Source organism: Ictalurus punctatus, chromosome 19 (genome assembly GCF_001660625.3).
Source record: "Ictalurus punctatus breed USDA103 chromosome 19, Coco_2.0, whole genome shotgun sequence".
Taxonomy (NCBI): Eukaryota; Metazoa; Chordata; class Actinopteri; order Siluriformes; family Ictaluridae; genus Ictalurus; species Ictalurus punctatus.
The window spans coordinates 1,994,820-2,016,903 of NC_030434.2; the positions used below are offsets into that span (position 1 = coordinate 1,994,820).

General features: G+C 40.7%; 1 long non-coding RNA gene and 2 other non-coding genes across 3 annotated transcripts in view; all 3 read right to left on the reverse strand.

The window, feature by feature from the left end:
* Nucleotides 1–3,350: 3,350 nt before the first annotated feature.
* On the reverse strand, nucleotides 3,351–3,465 carry LOC124629266 (U5 spliceosomal RNA). The gene has a single exon (XR_006984206.1). It is a non-coding gene; the product is annotated as a U5 spliceosomal RNA (small nuclear RNA).
* Nucleotides 3,466–17,743: 14,278 nt separating this feature from the next.
* Nucleotides 17,744–22,084, reverse strand: part of LOC128635452 (uncharacterized) — a 40,761-nt gene continuing 36,420 nt past the window's right edge. The window contains exons 2-3 of the long non-coding RNA XR_008398426.1: nucleotides 17,946–17,997; nucleotides 17,744–17,855 (exon numbers count right to left, since the gene is read on the reverse strand). This is a non-coding gene — a long non-coding RNA (uncharacterized LOC128635452). The remainder of the gene's footprint in view (nucleotides 17,856–17,945; nucleotides 17,998–22,084) is intronic.
* LOC124629259 (U2 spliceosomal RNA) lies at nucleotides 18,414–18,604 on the reverse strand. The gene has a single exon (XR_006984202.1). It is a non-coding gene; the product is annotated as a U2 spliceosomal RNA (small nuclear RNA).

Below are 22,084 nucleotides of genomic sequence, written 5' to 3' on the forward strand. Positions count from 1 at the left end.
CTGCATCATGTAGTGACAATATATTTCTTATCGTCGACATATTTCTGAGATGAAAGAAGGCTATCCTAGTAATATTATCTACATGAGCATCAAATGATAGGCTGGAGTCAATAATCACTCCAAGGACTTTTACTGCTGCACATGATGAAACAAAAAGACCATCCAGAGTAACTATGTGATCAGAAAGCTTACTTCTAGCTATATGTGGTCCTAATACAAGTACTTCTGTCTTATCAGAATTAAGTAAAAGGAAGTTAGTTAGCATCCAACGTCTAATGTCCTTTACAAAATCCTCAACTTTACTAAGCTGCTGTCTGTCCTCTGGCTTTGCTGAAACATACAACTGTGTATCATCAGCATAACAGTGGAAGCTTATTCCATGTTTACGAATAATTTGACCTAGAGGTAGCATATATAAAGTAAAAAGCAGTGGGCCTAAAACAAAACCTTGTGGAACACCAAATTTAACCTCGGTATGCGTGGAGAAGTCTCCATTTACATCTAGGAACTGATAATCAGTCAAAAAAGACCTGAGCCAGGAGAGGACCATTCCCTTAATGCCAACAACATTTTTTAATCTGTCAAGGAGAATAGTATGATCTATAGTATTAAAAGCTGCACTAAGGTCAAGTAACACAAGGAACGAGACACAACCCTTATCAGAGGCCAGTTGCAGGTCATTTACTACTTTAACTAACGCTGTCTCTGTGCTATAATGAGGTCTAAATCCTGACTGATACATTTCATGAATGTTGTTCCTATGCAACTATGAGCATAGCTGCTGTGCTACAACCTTTTCTAAGATCTTGGAAATGAAGGGGAGATTTGATATAGGTCTATATCTGGACATTTGAGAGGGGTCAAGGTCAGGTTTTTTAATCAGGGGTTTAATAACTGCTAATTTAAGTGATTTAGGTACATGGCCAGTGCTAAGGGAAGAATTGATTATATTTAAAAGTGGTTCAATTACTGCAGGACAAATCTGTTTAAAGAAACATGTAGGTACAGGATCTAGTATGCAAGTTGATGAATTTGCTGAAGAGATTAATGAAGCTAGTTCGGTCTCTCTAAGAAGAGTAAAACAATCTAAACGTTGATCTGATATTGCTATATTATAATCTACAGGGTTAGTTATAATACTGTCTGGTTTTAGTTTAATGGCACAAATTTCACTTCTAATATTTTCAATCTTACCAATGAAAAATTTCATAAAATCTTCAATGCTATGTAATGATTGAGTGCTTCTTTGTGTAGTGGTTTAATTCCTAGTTAATTTTGCTACTGTGTTGAATAGAAATCTAGAATTGTTTTTGTTATCTCCTATTAAGGTGGAGAGAGAGACTTCTCTAGCATCGCTAAGAGATTTTCTATAGGTCAGTAGGCTCTCCTTCCATGCTGTTTGGATTACTACCAATTTGGTTTGATGCCATTTACATTCTAATTGTCGAGTGGTATCACCTCTAGAGTTCCCTCGAGTATGACCCGGGGCCTGTGGCTCAATGACCCTGAACATGTCCACCAGACCTGTTCCCGCCATTACCTGGGCCAGCTCTCTTCCCCCTCTGCTTCTATATTTACATTAAAATCCCCCCACACACCAGCAAGAGCCTGTTGGTGAAGAACAATGGCTCCAACTGCTGGAAAACCCCCCTTCTTTGTTCTCCCTTGCATGGAGCATATACCCCAATTGCTCTGAATTTTTTCCACCTCCCATCCACACATTACCCTCCCCAGCACCACCAAAACTGCTGCCACTACTTTGAAATCAAAAGATCTAAATAACACCCCCACCCCTTCGAAAAATTCTTCCCCACAGCCTCTGAACTTACATCACTTTCCTGCAAAAACATAACATCAAAGGGGACAGAACATAGTCATAAACACTGCTGCCCCCTTTAGGGGCTGCTTAATTCCCCGAACATTCAGGGATGCCACATTTAACTTTACCATTGTGCCCCCAACTCAAGATAAAAAAATAAACTCCCCCTTCCACATGAAACTCTTTCCTCTTGCTCCCCAGTTTTTCCATGAGTCCCCATATCCACATCTCCCATGTTGCAGTTTGCCTCTCTTCTCCCCTTCTCATTTCCCTTCATATTGTTTGCGATCTACTCTTTTCCTGCTGACATTTTTCCTTTTCTGTGCCCTCCCCTGGGGCCAATCCTTTCCTTCCTCCTGTGAGTCTGTCACCAAGGGGGGTCCTTCCCATCCCCTCTGGGCCTCATCACCTTCTGTTTTTCCTGCTCTCCTCATGCCTTCTGCCACGTGAAGATTTAACCCCTGCCCCTTCTCCACACAAAACCTTTTTGCCTTTCTCTCCTCGCCTCCTCCTTTCTATTTTGCCTGCCCCTGGAAGCTCCTGGCTCCTCCTTCTCCTCCACCTTGTCTGGAAGACCCCCGGCTGTCCACTCTGGTTGGGACAGACTCGAAGTTAAGTCTAGGTCAGCATCATCCCAGCTCATGGGGCTTCCAGCGCCCAAGTCACCGCAGGACTCCATTTCCTGCCCGTCCAGAATATCTATACATCTTGCCAGATCCTCGTCTCACCGCCGACAGTAGAGTGGCTGGCCAGGGTAGAAGAGAAACCTGAGGCCCAATGGCAAAACTGCCTGGGGGTGAAGCAGGCCCCCTGGCACTGCTGGGTCCACCCTCAGCCTCACCAGGAGTCTCCTCTTTCCGTTCCAAACACCAAACCAGCCATGTATCTTCTCTCCTGCCGACACTGAAGCACAGTACTTCCCCATGAAGATTTTGACGTCCTCATCTGCCACGACGGGGTTGTATAGGTGCACGGTCAAAGGCACCTCATCCATGGTGAACAAAGGAACCAAGCGAAGCCCCCACAGCACATCCTCAGCTGGGTGTCTGGAACTCTGGGCAAAACAAGCCAAGCAGTCCGAGAAAGTGTGGAAGGTCACATCCCAGAAGCCAGAGGCCGTGAAACCCTGCAGGCACAAGATCTTGGAGACAGTCATTTTGCAGAAGTCCCTCAGAATCCACAGCACCACCCTGTCCCATCCAAATCGCCTCTTGGTCTCTACATCTGCATGAAGCTCCATTCTGACCGTATGTCGAAGCTGCACCACTCGGGCTGGCCATGTCTCATCTTCTCTGGGCATCATGAAAGATCCACTTGATCTTAGCCAAAAAGCCGAGAAGTGATAACCCGTTATGGCCTCTGGCCTAACGAGCACCAGCTGGCAAAGCCTCCACTCCTGGACGACATGCGTTACCACGTGCTTGAGGACCTTGCGCAGCGAGAATTGAGCAGCTAGACTCCACCCCCAACTGACCTTGCATCTGAAAGCCAGACCCCTTCCCTCTCTTACATTAAACTGTAAAACAAATACAGCTTTGCCACAGCAAAGCCCACAAAAATAAACTGAACTCGTCAACATTCCTCTCCACGGAAATCTTTAGTAAAAGGCGAAAGATTTATGCGTGAATGAAGAGAAACCAGAGCCATACATGAAGTCAGCCCAGGCGTCCAAAACTCCATTGGGGGCCTACAAAGCCTGTCTAGGGTAGGTTGGCTTGTGCCAGCCCAATACACCTGCATAGACTTGATAGCTACAGATGTAGGATTGGTCTAGAGCTGGATGTGGGCTGTAGTTTGTATTAAAACCTAATAGGTCCCCTCCCTTTTTCATTAAGTACATCTGAAAGCTTTACGACTGTCCCCTTTTCCATTTTGTACAATTAAATAATAATAATAATAATAATAATAATAATAATAATAATAAAAATAAATTATTATTATTATTTTTTAAGTACCACAGGGTACAGTGCTTGCTCCCTTTCTCTTCACCTTATACACAGCGGCATAACACTAGCAGTTCCCACATGCAGACATTCTATGATGATAGTCACTGTTGAACAAGTATCAGAGGAGAATGATCAGGAATCCGGGGGGGGGTCATCGTTGAATTTGTCAACTGGTGTGAATTAAACCACCTCTGCCTCAATGCCAGCAAGACAAAGGAGATAGTAGTCGACCTCTGCAGGAGGCCACCCCAGTATATGCCGGTGAGAATTCAGGGTGTAGAGGTATATATTCCTGGGTGTTCACCTAAACAGTAAATTGGACTGGTCCATAAACACAGATGTCCTGTATAAAAAGGGTCAAAGTTTTCTCCACCTGCTGTGGAGACTGAGGTCTTTTGGTGTGTGCAGGACCCTGCTAAAATCTTTCTATGACACTGTGGTAACATCTGCTATCTTCTATGCAGTAGTTTCCTGGGGAGTTGGGAGCACAGAGAGGGACAGGAAACGTCTTAACAAACTGGTTAAGAGGGCTAGCTCTGTCCTGGTCTACTGCAGGTCCTTCATCCTAACAGCGGTCAGACTCTAATACAAAAAACAACATAATGTAGCACTATTAGCTGTTTTGCATCATTAACCTGTACATTCACAATAATTCTGCAATATAAACATTTATTCATTTATTATTATTTGTTGCTCACCCTCTATTGTTAACTGTGCAATAATGCATTGATCCATTTATGTATATAAAGAAAGTGTTACTCATCTGTATATATTCATATTCATCTGTACATACATTGGTGTTCAGTGTCCATATTACCATTATTTTATTTTTTATTTACTACTTTTATTCTTATTTTTCTATTCCTGTTGTGTGTGTGTATATATATATATATATATATATATATATATATATATATATATATATATATATATATATATATATATATATATATATATATATACACATATATACATATATACATACATACACACACACACACATCTTAGACATTTTTTCCCCAATTCTAATCCTATTTAATACATATTCTTTCATATCTGTGTTTTTGTGTAACTGAGCTGCTGTAATGAGGGAATTTCCCCAGTGGGGGATCAATAAAGTTTATCGTATCTTATCTTATGAACATTAGCCAATATGAGAGGCCTTTAGTTGCTTAAATATTTCCCTGGGTTCCTTTGTGACCTTGCAGACTCATACAATTTTTTCTCTTGGAGTGATCTTTGTCGGCCCCCACTCATAGAGAGAGGGTAACAATGGCCTTGACTTTCCTCTATTTGTACATAATCTGTCTGACTGTGGATTGGTGTAGTCCAAAATCTTTAAAGATGGTTTTGTAACTTTTCTAGCCTGATGAGCATCAAACAACCTTTTTCTGAGGTCCTCAGAAATATCCTTTGTTCATGCCATGATCCTTTGTTCATACACTTCCACAAACATCACTCCCACACATTAGATCCCCATTCACACCTGAGACCTTGTAACACTAACAAGTCACATGACACCGGGAGGGAAAATGGCTAATTGGCCCCAATTGGGGTGTACTCACTTTCGTTGCCAGCGGTTTAGACATTAATGGCTGTGTGTTGAGTTATTTTGAGGAGACAGAAAATTTACACTGTTATACAAGCTGTACACTCACTACTTTACATTGTAGCAAAGTGTCATTTCTTCAGTGTTGTCACATGAAAAGATATATTCAAATATTTACAAAAATGTGAGGGGTGTACTCACTTTTCTGAGATACTGTATAAGAGAGGTATAAATAAGACTCCATAAATAAGGTTCCATCTGCATTCCCTAAGCAGGTTCTAATCACTGGCACCCAATCTTGAACACCTGATTTAAATTTTATGTATTTAAAAGTATGATGAATGTATGGATGTACTTACTTTTTCCATATGACTGATCTGGTTTTTTTTTTATTATTTAAATTGTGAAAATTACTACAAAATGTCAGTTTTGTGTGTCATTTGATTTAGTGCATCAACTTCATTGATAGGTACTGTTTCAAAGAGCTGTGTGAGCCTGGTGTTATTTGAATGTCCATTCTCTGGGGAGGATAGTGATCAGTGAATGTCCACTGGGCATTTTTGAGCTACTGCTGCTTACGCTGCAGTTTCCACCTCACCTGGAAAAGGACTGTCTGACCTGTCTACAGGAGATTGCATATCTGCTATCATTAACAGTGAAACAGTCTCCATTCCCACCGACATACCCCCTGAGTCCCAAACAGGATTGTGGAAGGTAATTCAGGTTGACAGTAGCAATCAGGCTTAGCATTTGCTGCACTGTCAGGCTCTTGAACTGCAGGCATGCAGATTTCTGAGGCTATCGCTCTGAGGTTATTATGGGACTGTGTAAGCATGGCAGTCTGGGTTACATCCTTGTCCTTTGAAGCAGCCTCATTTAAGTTCTCATGCTCGGCACAATAAACCTAACCCTAACCCTAACCCTAAGTGGAGGCCCACCTTGGAGATCCTGAACTGTGAAGCAGGCTTACCTGTAGGCCCTTCTTCTGTTCCTGATATTGTTGCTATGTGAGTAGAAGGTTTATCTGCTGCCTCTGGTGTGTCTGAGATACCTGGCACCTGTACTTCATCAATTGGAGGTCTGTTCTCCTTTGCTGATATAACGGAAGGATGGTGTTTTGATGTAGGAGCTCCCCAATGTCTTCTCCATCCTTGAATAAATTGATTTTGTCTCAAAGAGCAGTCTCTAAAGAGGTGCCCTCTGCTTCCTCACAAACTGCAGGCCTTGGGGACAGGGAACACTCCTGCCTGGTGGTTTGATGAACCACAGAGTCGGCACTGAGGGGCTTTGCAATCTCTTAATGTGCCAATTTGCACCACACCTTCCTCAATATGCCCAGGAAATTACAAAAGGACTGGGTTGGGTCCTTTTGGCAAAACTCCTTGATGGGTAGATCAAGTCATCAGCGGGGCATTTTTTAATTTAATAACAATTCTTTTGGTATGTGGAATGTTAAAAGAAGATTTGACATTTCTTGCACAGATTTTTAATTTCCAAACAGAAACGTGCCAAAACAGTACAAGGCCTCCAAAACTATAATAGCTTTGATAGCTAGTGCAAAAAGGAAGAGTGTATGGCCAATTACCATGTGACATGGACCTGAAATGAGGAGATGGGAGGCTGGCTTGGGAAAACTCAAAAAGGGGCTTTTTATTTTTCATGGTCTGATGGTTTTTCTCTTAATTCTCATACGGTGTAATTTCACATGGAGGGTGGGAAAAGTTCTCAAGAGTATTTCTATCACACTATACTGCGTCGTCCAGTTCGAGTTGACACTTCAATTATTTGATGCCTCTCCTACACAGTTACATAGGCTGAGAAAGAGTACAGAGTAGATACATTTAACAGTATGTCGTAACAACAAGCTGCATGCTTTATTACTGCTTTTAATCTGTCTATGAATGACAACAAACTCATTTCTGAACACAGCTCTGTTCTTGTAATCTAATACACACCTCCGATTCCCTCCCCGTTTACATTCACTTAAGACATAACCGACAGTGTTTCCATGAATACTCAGCCAGACCTGCATGATGTGTGCATATTTATTTGACCGTCCAAGCATACAAAACCGCTAAAGAGAACTCCGTTCGGTACTCGCATGATGAGGCGGCTTTCTGTGCACGAGTTTCAAGTGTGTGTGTGAACAGAAAGCCCCCTGGTCAGGCAGGGAGACGTTCCTTAATTTCTTGCCATCTTAATTTTATGCTGTAATTTATTTTTTAAAATTTTGTTTTCATGTTACACATGACATGGACTCGACTGTACTCAGAAAAATTTTACAGTCCAAAATGTCCGAGACCATGTCCAGTTCTAGTACAAATTAACTCGAGTGCATGACAAGTGTGAGTTCGTTCATAACTGGACTCGAGTCCGGACTTGAGTCTGAGTCCCGGATTGAGTACCCCAACTCTGGTATTTACTATATTTATTGACTAAGCTTTAGTGTAGTATCTGTGCTTATCTGTTTACTACATTATACTTTGATCATATGATAATCTCATAATGAAGTGCTTCTTCTTTCATTCTATTGATCAGTCATTCAATAATGTTAGTTGTTTACTATTGTGTTTTTGACTAAGATTTAGTTCTTTATCTGCTCTTATCTGTTTACTACATTGTACTTTTTTCATATGATGACAACTATAAGAGGCTGTGCCATCAGACAGCAGAGGGCTCTCTCCAGGAGAACTCAGTTGCCCAGAATTCTCCAGGCTGATTAACCTAAATTGCTTGCACCTGCCAGGCAGAATGCTTAAGGCCATATTTTGGCGCAGCCCTTAGTTGCACTTTTGAAAAGGGGTGGCTAATATGATATGTGAGGGTGATTGCACAGGTGATCATTTTAATTAACTATGTCCTGGTAGCTTGAACCAATCTGGTAATTTTCCTCAGCTTTCTATCAACAACTCTGTGCTTTTTGTCAAACAAATTAGTGCTTCCCAGAAGATGAGCAGTTTCTGAAATACACAGACGTGCCCATCTGGTACAAACAACTGTGCCACAATACTTGGTCACTGATGAGAGAAGCGATTGACTTGTATCTACATGACTTTATGGATTGCACAACTGCTACATAATTGGCTGATCTAGATAATTGTATGAATATGCAGGTGTTTCTAATAAAGGGGACAGTAAGTGTATATAAAATGCGTGTCTAAATATAATTACTGAAATTTGTCCCCTGGATAGTTCTGCATTGCTGATGCCCCTTTACGTTTTGAGGTTTTACTTCTCTATTTTGTAAAAGATTTCTTTGTTCAAAAATGCCATTTTAACCCATACAGGCCCCCCAGTTTTTCAAAGTGCACAAACAGACTCAAACCCTTCCTTAAACACACGTCTTGCATTTATGAAAACATTGCTTGCACATTTATTTATAACCAAGCTCTTTATTCTGCAACCGAGTCCACACAGACCAGTCCTGTAAAAATAGTACATAGATAAGGGTAGATACTACACATGTATCTTAAATACTTATGGAATATAAACACCTATAGAAGTCTGTTTCTGTCAAGAAGGCAAAAATGAAGAGGTAATTGCGACTTTCTATGTTCGTTTTCACAGAATTGCAAGTTAAAGGTTATCATTTACATGCTTTGTTTGTAGCAATGCTAACGCTCTTGGAGTGTGGGAGCACGGAGAGTAAATGGTAGTTAATAAAAAAATAATAGGTCTCATTTAGTCCATTAGACACTCTGATGTAAACACTTAGCTACATGGTGTCTTTATATATAAATGCACATTTGTACACAAATTGCAAACTAATACAGAAACTTTAAGAGCTAGCTAGCTACAACAGCTAAGCTAGCTGACTCCACTGAATGTTGGCAACCACAAATTAGCCCTTCGCTAACCGGGATCCTGTTATTGGTGCCTATACCTAAAGACACATGTAGTATAAAAAGTTTTAGTTGTATTTCATTTATTGTGGCTTTTTAGTGTTACTACAAGGCTAGTTGTTTTATCATAGATAATTGGGTATATGATGTTTTTAATTGTTTATTTTTCATGCAGAACAACATTAACAAACGAATATATACAGAGGATTTACACAATGTACCCATTGTTACAATCGTTATACTGCAAAAAGAAATAAACTGAAAAAAAAAAATACAAAAATGAACAGAATACATTGTATTTAATAGAGTGCTACGGAGCCCCCGTAGTGCCAGGTAAGGGGAAAGAAAAAAGAAAAAAACACAGCCGTGTGTAATCCGTGATCTCGGTTTTGCAATCCGTGTGCGCTTCCTTCTTCACTTCTTTCTGCAGCGAGCAAGAGACCATAGGACTTTGACGGCTTACATCTGCCTGGTAAATCCAATTTATCATGGTTTAAGAGTAAATTTTATGCTATGTTGTGTTTTGAATTGGACATTTCACAGTTTTCATTGTGTAACGTTGTCTTTATATGCTTTGTACTCCAAACCCAGCCATTAGCTTCCCAGGATTTCTTGTTAGCCAAACTTTGTGTTTGAGACCTCCATTAGTGCGAGTGCTTGTCCAGTTATGAAGTTTTGAATTTCCATTTACTCTGTCTGGTAGGTTACCAGATTTTAAAAAACCCAAACTGGAACACTGTGGCGCCATATGTGTTTTCCATGCACACGCGAAGTGTTGTGTCCTGCATCTGTTGGTAATGTAACATGGTGATGGCTAATAACAGTTCAATTCAATTTTATTTGTATAGCGCTTTTTACAATAGACATTGTCTCAAAGCAGCTTTACAGAAATATCAACATGGTATACAGATATTAAAGGTGCGAATTTATCCCAACTGCGCAAGCCACTGAGTGGCGACGGTGGCAAGGAAAAACTCCCTAAGATGTTTTAAGAGGAAGAAACCTTGAGAGGAACCCGACTCAGAAGGGAACCTATCCTCATCTGGGTAACAACAGTTAGTGTGAAAAAGTTCATTATGGATTTATATGAAGTCTGTATGGCGTTAGGAGCAGCCGTAGTCCCAGCAGTCTGGAATTAAAGAAGATTTGAGCTCCATCCAGAGGCAGAAAGGATCTGGATCTCTAGTATCTCCATAAATTCGTGGGGGGTTCGGCGAAAGGAGAGCGGGAGAAAAAAGATAATTATGACTGTGAAGTAGTAGAACAGAATCTAGTCAGGGTAGGCTTGAGTAAACAAATACGTTTTAAGCTTAGACTTAAACACTGAGACTGTGTCTGAGTCCCATAACTGTGGGGCTCGATAAGAGAAAGCTCTTCCCCCTGCTGTAGCCTTCACTATTCGAGGTACCGTCGAATAGCCTGCATCTTTTGACCCAAGTAGGCGTGGCGGATCATATAAAACCAAAAGGTCGCTTAGATATTGTGGCGCGAGACCATTTAGTGCTTTATAGGTTAATAAAAGTATTTTATAATTAATGCGAGATTTTACTGGGAGCCAATGCAGTATTGATAATATCGGTGTGATATGGTCGTATCTTCTAGTTCTAGTTAGGACTCTAGCAGCTGCATTCTGGACTAACTGGAGCTTATTTATATTCCTATTGGAACATCCAGACAGTATGGCATTACAGTAATCTAATCTAGAGGTGACAAATGCATGAACTAGTATTTCCGCATCATGTAGTGACAATATGTTTCTTATTTTAGAAATATTTCTGAGATGAAAGAAGGCTATCCTAGTAATATTATCTACATGAGCATCAAATGATAGGCTGGAGTCAATAATCACTCCAAGGTCTTTAACTGCTGTACATGATGAAACAGAAAGACCATCCAGAGTAACCATGTGATCAGAAAGAATACTTCTAGCTACACGTGGGCCTAATAAAAGTATTTCTGTTTTATCAGAATTAAGTAGAAGGAAGTTAATTAACATCCAATGTCTAATGTCCTTTACACAATCCTCAACTTTACTAAGCTTCTGTCTGTCCTCTGGCTTCGCTGAAACATACAACTGTGTATCATCAGCATAACAGTGGAAGCTAATTCCATGTTTACGAATAATTTGACCTAGGGGTAGCATATATAAAGTAAAGAGCAGTGGGCCTAAAACAGAACCCTGTGGAACTCCAAAAGTAACCTCAGTACGCATGGAGAAATCACCATTTACATCTACGAACTGATAACGATCGGTCAGATAAGACCTGAGCCAGGAGAAGGACTGTTCCCTTAATACCAACATCATTTTCTAATCTATCAAGTAGAATAGTGTGATCTATAGTATCAAAAGCTGCACTAAGGTCGAGTAACACAAGCAGCAAGACAACCCTGATCGTAAGTCAGTAGAAGGTAATTTACTACTTTAACTAACGCTGTCTGTGCTATGATGAGGTCTAAATCCTGACTGATACATTTCATGAATGTTATTCCTATCTAAGTACGAGCATAACTGCTTTGCTACAACCTTTTCTAAAATCTTAGAGATGAAGGGGAGATTTGATATTGGTCTATAGTTGGACAATTGAGACGGGTCAAGATCAGGTTTTTTAATCAAGGGTTTAATAACTGCTAATTTAAGTGATTTAGGTACATAGCCAGTGCTTAGGGAAGAATTGATTATATTTAGAAGTGGTTCAATTACTCCTGGACAAATCTGTTTAAACAAACATGTAGGTACGGGATCTAGTATGCAAGTTGATGAATTGGCTGAAGAGATTAATGTAGCTATTTCGGTCTCTCTAAGCGGAGCAAAACACTCTAAGCATTGATCTGATATTGCTACATTGTCATGTAATGGGTTTGTTACAGTACTGTCCAGTTTTAATTTAATGGCCTGTATTTCACGTCTAATATTTTCAACCTTATCAATGAAAAATTTCATGAAATCTTCACTGCTATGTAATGATTGAGTGTTTCTCTCTGTAGTGGTTTTATTCCCGTGTTGAAAAGGAATCTAGAATTGTTTTTGTTGTCTCCTATTAAGGTGGAGAAATAGATTTTTCTAGCATCGCCAAGAGATTTCCTATATTTCAGTAGGCTCTCCTTCCATGCTGTTTGAAATATCACCAGTTTGGTTTGACGCCATTTACGTTCTAATTGTCGAGTTGTCTGTTTTAAGGTTCGCGTTTGATCGTTATACCAGGGTGCTAATTTTTTCTCTGTAATTATTTTCCTTTTGAGTGGAGCCACTCTATCTAGCGTGTAGCGGAGTGTTGACTCCAAGCTTTCAGTCGCCTGATCGAGTTCTGTGTGATCTGACGGTGATCCAAATCTAATTGATGTTTCTGCAAGGTTATTTATGAAGCTCGGTGCAGTAGCTGATGTGTAGGTACGTTTTATGTGGTAGCGAGGCGAGGTGGAAATATTATGATCAATACATATTATGAACAAGATAAGATAAGGGTCTGAGACAACTTCAGACTGCGGAAAAATGATATTTTCTATACTTAGTCCGTATGTTAGTATGAGGTCAAGAGTGTGACCACCATTATGAGTAGGCCCGATTACGTTCTGATTAATCCTTACTGAATCTAAGATGGACACAACCGCTAATCTTAGAGGGTCTCCCAGGTTATCAAAACGAATATTAAAGTCTCCGACGATTAATGCTTTATCTACAGACACAACCAGGTTTGAGACAAAGTCTGCAAATTCACTAAGAAATTCAGTATATGGCCCTGGGGGTCTGCAAATAATAATTAGAGGAATTGACTTATTTTTTGTGGCTACATAACTTATACTGGTATAAAGAATTTCAAAAGAATTAAATTTATGCTTAGGTTTTTGTGTGACGACTAGATTTTTACTATGGATGAGTCCAACACCTCCTCCTCTACCAGTTGAACGAGGCTGATGTACATAACTGTATCCAGGAGGACTGGCTTCATTTAATGCTATGTACTCGTTTGGTTTAATCCAAGTTTCTGTTAAACACATTAAATTACATTCCTGATCAGTAATGATGTCGTTAACAATAAGAGCCTTAGACGCAAGAGATCTAATGTTTAATAGTCCTAGCCTCAGATCAAAAGTGCTGGCTATGCATTCAATATGATTTAATTTTATGTTAATTAGGTTACGAAGATAGACTTTCCGAGATTTTCTATATATTTGTATAGCTCGGGGAATGCACGTGTGTGTGTGTGTGTGTAACAGTGAAGCCTTGGATTAAGTTTGTTTTACTGCTGGTGCAACATACCTTCAACTCCATTCCATTATTACTTGACTGCAGTGAGTGGACAGGGGAAAATGAATAGGAAACTCAAAATAATAACTAACACTCGAGGAAAATCAATTCAATTGAATTGATCAGTGGGAGAGTTCAGTTCAGTTGTAACTAAAATCAAGCAAATAAAATCTGCTGCTGCCCATCTTAAAAAGTGCTGAAAGTGCTTTTGGATGAACAGAGTATTCCTGGTGAGATTGTAACAAAAACAATGTGTACAATTAGGAGTTGAGTTTATTGATGTCACTAATAATCCTTCTCCTTGTCAGTTTCTGTCTCTAGGGAATGTGTTAGTGAGCAGTAGTCATCCTTGATGTATCCACAATCCACGCATATTCCCATGGATTGACTGGAGTTAATAGAATTTTATTTTAAATTGGGCCTCACATATACAGACATCCTCCATATTTTGAGTGTTAAGCACAGGATTGTTCTCAGTCTGACAACCCTAAAACGAATCCTGAAGAAGAATGGACTGTTTCGCTGGAAAATATTTGACAATTTAGCAGACACTGTTCAATTCATAAGGGAGGAGCTTCAAGGCTCAGGGGCTTTGCATGGCTGCAGGTGGATGTGACCCTGAAAAGGAGTAAGTGGTAGAAGATGGATGGATGGATGGTATATGCATCAATGGAGCTATTGATGGGTTCTCAGGAAGAATACTGTGGTTGAATGCATACTGTACCAGTAGTGACCCCAGAGTTATAGGAGGTTATTTCTTAGAGACAGTAGGGGAACTAGGTGGATGTGCCCATATCGTCAGGACACATATGGGGACGGAAAACAGCTCTATGCGAGATATGCAACGGTACCTTCGTCACAATGATGATGTTTATGGGGGTGGTAAAAGTTTCATTTATGGAAGAAGCACAAGCAATCAGAGAATGGAGAGCTGGTGGGGCTTTCTCCATAGAGTGTGTGGACTTCTGGCTCAACCACTTTCACCAACTTAAAGATGAAGGTGATTTTGTTGGGGACTTCTTGGACCAGAACCTCATGTTATTTTGCTTCCTTGGTTTGATACAGGCAAGTGGCATCAATAGACAATAGATGATGTACATGTCTAGCCTACCCTATAGGCCTGTGTTTTTGCTGCAATCACCAGTTCATCCCAACATCAGAAATGTTTTCCATGACAAGACATTACAATTGGACAGAAAAACTTTTGTGCTTGTTACAAATGTAATTTTATTTTATTTTATTTATATAGCACCATAAACAATTTAAGCTGTCTCAAGGTGCTTTACAGAGCCCTGAGCCTGAATCCCGAACACCCTAGAGCTTAACCAGAGGGGCGTGGAGAGATTGGAAGGGGGGTGCAGATTGTTCCAAAAAACCCTCCACTGGCCCCCTGAGGCTGCTAGAATTAAATTTAAGTCCCTCACTCTTGCCTATAGGGCAGCCACTTGGTCACCACCAGTTTATTCAAACTACTACCTCTTCTCTACTACTTTGCTCCTCTGATGAGCGTCTGTTGGTGTTTCGCTCAGCAACAAGAGATCACAGTCACTGTCACTTTTCATTTGTGGTACCTCATGGTGAATTGACTTACCTAGGGCTGTTGGTTTTTTTATTTGATATTTTATTGTTTATTTACTTGTCGTTCGTGTGTGTGTGTGTGTGTGTATATATATATATATAATATTATAATATATAAGCGTCTGCTAAATACCTAACCGTAGCCGTAAATTGAATGATTTCACACTTTCTACTGTTGTCACCTATGAAGGATGAATTGCATTCAACCAAGGAGGCCTGGAACAGCCGCCTGATACATCCATCAATGAATGAACGTGTTCCCCATAGTCGGCCTGATGTCATGTATACTATTCCAGAATTATATATGTCACAGTGGACTATTTGTGCCAAGTGAACACATCACCCTCTGCACCTACATAATGGCACAAAACAATCTGTGCTCCTTTGGATGCATACACTGCCATTGACCTCTACCTTTCCCTGTGAAAGGAACTGACTACACTATTAAACACCACCCTCCTACTCTCCCCAGAGGATGGACATGCAATACAGAATTTAGACATAGTTTAATATCTATAGTTCCTTTTATAAACATTTACACTGTCATTAGTATGCATTACTTTGCCTGTTTGTTTTCGTGAGTACACTTAACAGCAGGGCCCCTACCCTCTCCCTATTTGTACACAGTTAAATGTCTAGAGTTGCTTTTTCAAAGCTATACACTGTGACATTGGCATTGCTTGTTTGTTTCAATAGTTATGTCTGTAGTTACTTTTATAAGGTGGTAATACTCCCTGCATTTGCTTGCTTAGACGTAGGTCATGTGTGCATATTTAATTTAATTTATTAACCCATACAAAGCAGCAATGTTATTGACTGCCTTTACATACAGGGTCTGAATTTGCATGCTTGTTTAGCAAGAAGAAAGTAAATGTGATTCCTGCTGTGTCTCCAATACATACCATTACTTCTTTGTGAAATTGTACAACCATCGGTCCTTCTCAGTCAGGGCATTTTTAAATGTCATTGTTTATCAGGTGCTTTACACCTTATCCCACAAGTTATTGTAATAAAGACAGACTCTGACACGAACAATGTTCAAAAATGATGGAAGTGTTTTTTGATGAAAGTATATTAAATGTTGCCTGGTAATACACTCCTTTGACTATAGTTTCCATAGGTGACTTCATAGACCTGCTGAAACCATTTGTACTTTCAAACGGGTGTGAAGTGATTTTTTTTTTTTTTTTTTTAAACTGGCCATGTAGTGGCAGATGAAGACATGAATGTTAATAACTCTGAAATCACTAAGATTCAAGTCCAAAATGACAATTGCTAAGTCTTTGAAGTTATCTTGCAAATTTGGCTTGTGAAATAACTCCTCTGGTCTTTTATCCCTGGACAGCTAGAAAAAGAAAAGCATCTGCACACACAGCAAAATTGTATTTATTTTTTGCACAAAAAAAAAAAAACATGGAAGAAGAACAAAGTGAGAACCATCACTCCTAAATATAACAAATTTATCCCTTTTAACATTTATAACATTTACAAACATAGAAAAACACCAATATAAATATGCTGTCCATCTGAGATTCCCCAGGCAGCCAGGCATCAAACCACCTACAACAGACAAACAGGACGTGGATATGAACACACACATGCAAATACAGATGTACGGACTGTCACAGCCCTGCCTAGTTCCTCCTCTTCTCTGTGTGCTACCTGTGTCTCCCGCAGGTGGAGTTTGTGCTGGTATCCTGAGTAATAGATAAGCACTTCCTGGTTTGGAGTTTTGAAGAGGCTCTCCATACATGGCATGGCATCTACTGTCACTGCTGATTGCTTTACACTTTTACCTTACAAATCCAATACTTATACTGAATTCACTTAACTTCAGTTGTTATACTACTTACTTCCCTGACATCCTCATCTAGATCATTGATGTGCCTACTAGACCCCATTCCTACTAAACTACTTATGCACGCACTGCCCTTATAAAAATGAAACAAATTAAAATTGTATGCTCATTTTCAATATTTATAGTTTTATTTGGGGCATCTACTAGAATAGATTTACATGCTTCGGTGTTCCCAAAACACAGTATGTTTCCTCATACTGCATATCTCTATCCGCCCTATGTCTGAAACACTGTTAGTGCTCCTTTTGCATCTGTGTCTTTAAAACCCCACCTCTGATGAGCCCAGTGTGCTCTGATCGGTCAGCTCATCCTAATAGTGTTAAGAGATTGCATCATCATGTCACGGAAGAAGTGGAAGGAAAGACGTTTCAGGCAACTGAGAAAAATAGTTTCTGCAGGAGAGAGCTACGCCCTCTGGAGTGTCCTTTTGGCTTTGTAACTGTGCAGACCGTTTACATGCAACTAAAGGTAAGGAAAAAATACGGAAAAGCATACGATGAGTCCTTTAAAGTATTTAAAAATCCCAGATGTACCACAATTGTCAAATCAGTGATCAAACCATCTCTCAAAAAACCCAACCTCGATCCTTATAACCTGGCAAATTACAAGCCTATATCCAGCCTCCCTTTTGTATGTATCATACCATCTTTTATGTTTCATGAACTCATGCATGTCCTCTATATATATGCCGCACGTATGACAATGTTTTATCCTGATATCCCCTCCACCTCTCTACCAAGCTGGCCACAAGCAGATGGGTTTCCCAATCCAATTTACAAAATGTAATTTTGATTTAAACTCACACCAGTCACTTACCACTAAATAGCGTCCATGATCCACATGTTTGAATCAAGAACATTAATGAACTCTTCAACCAACTCTGGGAATGACGCATAGTTGTTTGGGACTTCCAACACACAGACCCACACATGTGTGGGCCTGGGGTGTTCTAGTAAACATACTCTCCAGCTCCATGAAATCGGACCTGGATATTCTGGCCAACTAGGATGTCTGCACCTGTTGAAGACATGACAAAAATAATGTGGCTATTTAAATGGTAGGTACTTAGTCAGCTATGACTTTTTAGTTTAAAGTTATTAGTCATACCAGTGCCAACCTCAGTTCACTTGGAACCCGAACAGAACTCCGACCAGGGGACCTGTTAAGCAAAAGTAACTCTTATGCATCAACTGTATTACTGGCATTACTACAACATAAACTATATTACTGGCATGTATTTACCACTTAAATGTACAAAAATCCAAATTACCCCTTTAAAAGGACAATAATATAACAAATTTGGATTTATTTGATTAAAAACATTATTGATTAATGAACAAAATTCTATATTAGTAAAGAGTATTTCTTTAGCTCTTAACTATGTTTCTGTTATGTGAAGCCATATGATCAAATATTTGTAACCAATTAAAACGATTACCAGTGCAAAACCTGAGAAATTTCATCAGCCGAAGGTTCACCACAATTCCTTATAAACCTCTTGAGGATGTCATGTTGTACTGACCCCAGTTCTATTTTGTACAATTTAATTATTTATTTAATTATTTGACCCTTTTGAAAAGGTGCACCATTCCTGGAGGTACTGCAATACCAGGTCGATGCGTGGAGCGGACAGAACAAGCCCCTCTTCCAGCTCCTTACTCTAAAAATCTGTTTAATATAAAGTCCTGGAATGGAGGCTGTATCAGGTATTAAACTGATAAGAACAGTTTTTTTTAAAATTTATTTTCTATTAAATGAAACTCATTCACAAAACCATCAACCAAAACACAAATTCATCGTCACACTCAGTCAGTAACCCTGTCCATTGCCCTGGAGACCAAGTCCATGGTACCCGGGGGCTGAACACCTTCCCCTGCTCCTATGGGAGGTGGTTTCCCTCTCCCCTTAGCTCTTTTCCCCATTCCCACTGCCATTTTGAATCCTTCCTCATCCCATCCAGGGAAAGGATGCACCTGCACTGCCCCTGGTGGGGACTCGCCTGCCTTTTCCTCTACCTCTGCTGAAGGTCGAGGCCCCCTCAGCCCCTGCTCCTCTCGGGGGAAGGGCCGCTTCCCCAACACTCTTGCCCACATTGGCACTTTCACTGCTTCACCAGCCGCACTCCTCCGCCTCTTCTTCCTCTTCCCCATTATCCTCTTGCATCTGCTCCTCCCTTCTGCTTGATCCCTCCTCCATCGGGGAATTCTGTTTCTTTCGCTCCTTTTGGGGAACTCTCGCCGTTCCTTCACCATTGCTTTTCCTCTCCTTCTTCTCTTCTCCGCTCTTTCTGCTCTGCTATACTCTCCTACACGTCACTGACTGCCCAGGATAGTACAGAAACCCCCTATTCATACCGATAGCAAACGACACTGGCAACTACACTACATCCCGTCGGAGGCGTACCGCATACTTCCTCCTTCCTGTCCAAATCCCAAACGCATTGTAGACCTTCTCTCCTTTCTCCACCCTACCGCAGTACCTCGGGAGAAACAGTCTGATGTCCAACTCATCCACAAAGGGGTTTTACATATGGACCGTCACCCCCTTATCCTCACCATGAAGACAGCACACCCTTTCCAAGGTAGGGTGCCACTGGTTCTTACACAAATCCTCCCAGAATTCTATGTATTTCTGCCTCATCTCTGTTATATCCAAGAAGCTCGCATCACTGAAATCCAGCAGGCAGAACACCGAAGAAGTCTGCCTCTTTAGCACCCCACACAGCACTTCCATCATGAAAAAACTCCACTCCAAATTGCGCCTTTTCCATCTCACTTGCATCCTCCTCCAGCACCATCCTCACAATATTACTGGGAATCGGTCCATCTGCCATTTTTCCATTCACTCCCCGCATCTTGATCTTTGCCAAAAGGCCAAGAAGCGATAACCCATTATGGCCTCTGAGCCCCCTAATGAGGTTTCCTTCTTGCACCTCCAGTTAAGAACATCGTTGCCAAAGGAGCCACAAGAGGACGCCTCTGTGGCCCGTGAGGCAGCAGACACTTGCCCTCCTGAACCCAGGCCCACTGGGATAAAGGAAGAGCAAGTGTCGCAAGAAATAATGTGCCTTTAATATGATTTTAAGTTTGTCTCTGCAAGTTTAACATTGTCTGATACCTTTTTATCCATACTGTTCATGACCCTCACAATCTCAACAATGTGAGAAGTGTGAGGTCCACCCTGAGAGCACAGAGTGTGCTATCCCTTTTAAAATCTTTTAAGTCAGATGTGTTTTTATTGCAAGAGTGTGCTTTGCCCTTCTTATGCAATTACAGGAAATGGGAAGACCTGTGGACCCCGGGACCCACTGTGTGGAGTGGTTCCAATTTTAATAAATAATCCCAATATCTTGGGGAAAAGCAGCAGAGTGGTGAGGAATGGGCTGGCACTTTTAGCCAGTCTGACCTTTTCAGATAGGGATTTTACTATCCTTAATGTGTATGGTTTACGGAAATGAAAAGGTATGAACTTTTAGAAGACCTGCAGTCCCACATGCTAGGGAGGGTTCCCCTAATTATAGCAGGGGACCTTAATTGTATTTTAACAGTGAAAGACAGGAAAAGGGTAGCGGGGGACTGTACGGTAGATAAAACATCGGTTTTACTTAAGGGTTTAGTTAAAGATTTTAAACTAGTCGACTGTTTTAAAGCATTGCATCAAAGAGAGGAGGGTTTCACCTGGTTCAGTGGTGATGGCACCAGAGCCTTTCGGATCGACTATGTTTTTACACGGGATTGCCGGCCGACCAATGCTACACTGTCCCCCCTCTTCTTTTCTGCCCACATGATGCTGTCTTGCACCCTTTCACTGACCAATGGTGTGATGGTATGAGGAGGGCTGTAGAGGCTGAACTGCTCTGTGTTAGAAGACAGAAGTAGTGATAGAGTATAGGGAGCAGTTCAGCCAATGGCAGACCCTCCAGGATTTTTATGATTCACGAGCACAGTGGTGGGAGATGGTGAAAGAACGGACGAGACAATTTTTTAAGAAGGTAGGAAAAAGAAAATAAGAGCAGGGAAAAAAGACTCATGATGGGACTGCAAAAAAGACTGCAGAGATATTTTAACCTTATTAACTGTGGGATGGATTTTACAGATGAAATCAAAGTAGTAAAAGCAGAAATGCATGTTTTATCAGACATACAAAGCAGGGGCTCATTCTAAGGAGCAGAGAGGGAGAGATTGAGGAAGAGGAAAAATGTACGAGGTATTGTTTTTAAAAAGATTGCATCAAGGGGAAGTGCAACTACTACAATAAAAGATGGAGGGATGGATCTCAAAACAACATGAGATTTTGGGTGGGGTGGAAGAATTTTATGGTAATTTATACACTGAAAAATACATACACAAATACCTTGGAGGAAGTTTTAGCCTTTTTAGACAACAAGGTCAACAGTGAAGCCATGCTTTTATCCCAGGATTTTACGGTTTTAGAAATGCAAAATTCTTAAAAAATGTTGTAAAAAAGGGAAGTCCCCAGGTATGGATGGACTCCCCCTAGAATTTTATCTAACTTTCTGGGACATTTTAGCACAACTTACTCACTGTTTTTAAAGAATTCGAGACCTTGGACAGACTTCCAGACAGCTTCAGAACAGGGATAGTGTCACTTCTGCACAAAAAAGGTGACAAGACAAAGCTCAAAAACTGGAGACCCATCACACTTTTAAACTTTGATTTTAAGTTTTTTAGCAAGATTTTAGCTGTATGTATTTCGACAGTTTTAGAGGACGTGATCCACCTCGATCAAGCATGTGCTGCTGAGTCTCGCACCAGTTCCTGTTTCAGGTATTGGGAAAATGGGGTTTCCTAATAGGTTTATAGCCTGGGTGGGACTGCTGTATAATGGCTTAGTCCGCAAAATTTGGGTTAATGGGCATGTGTCCAAAGTGGTAAATATCCGCAGTGGCATCCGTCAGGGGTGTCCTTTATCTCCCCTTCTGTATGTGGCCTGTATTGAGCCACTGGCACAGATCTTGAGAAGGGATAAATGGATCAAAGGACTGGAAGTGCCTGGGACTGGTGGACTGACGGCAATGTGTGTTTTATATATGGACGACGGAACCCTTTTAGCCACCGACGTTTTATCTAAACGAAGAGCAATGGACTTGTACGGTCAGGCGCTAAGCTCAACAGGAACAAGTCCGAGGCCCAGCTCTTTGGGCTGTGGGGTAACGTGGACACAGGTGGACTGGAATTGGTTTTTAAAACTGACCTATGGATTTTAGGTGTTAAATTTGACAAAGA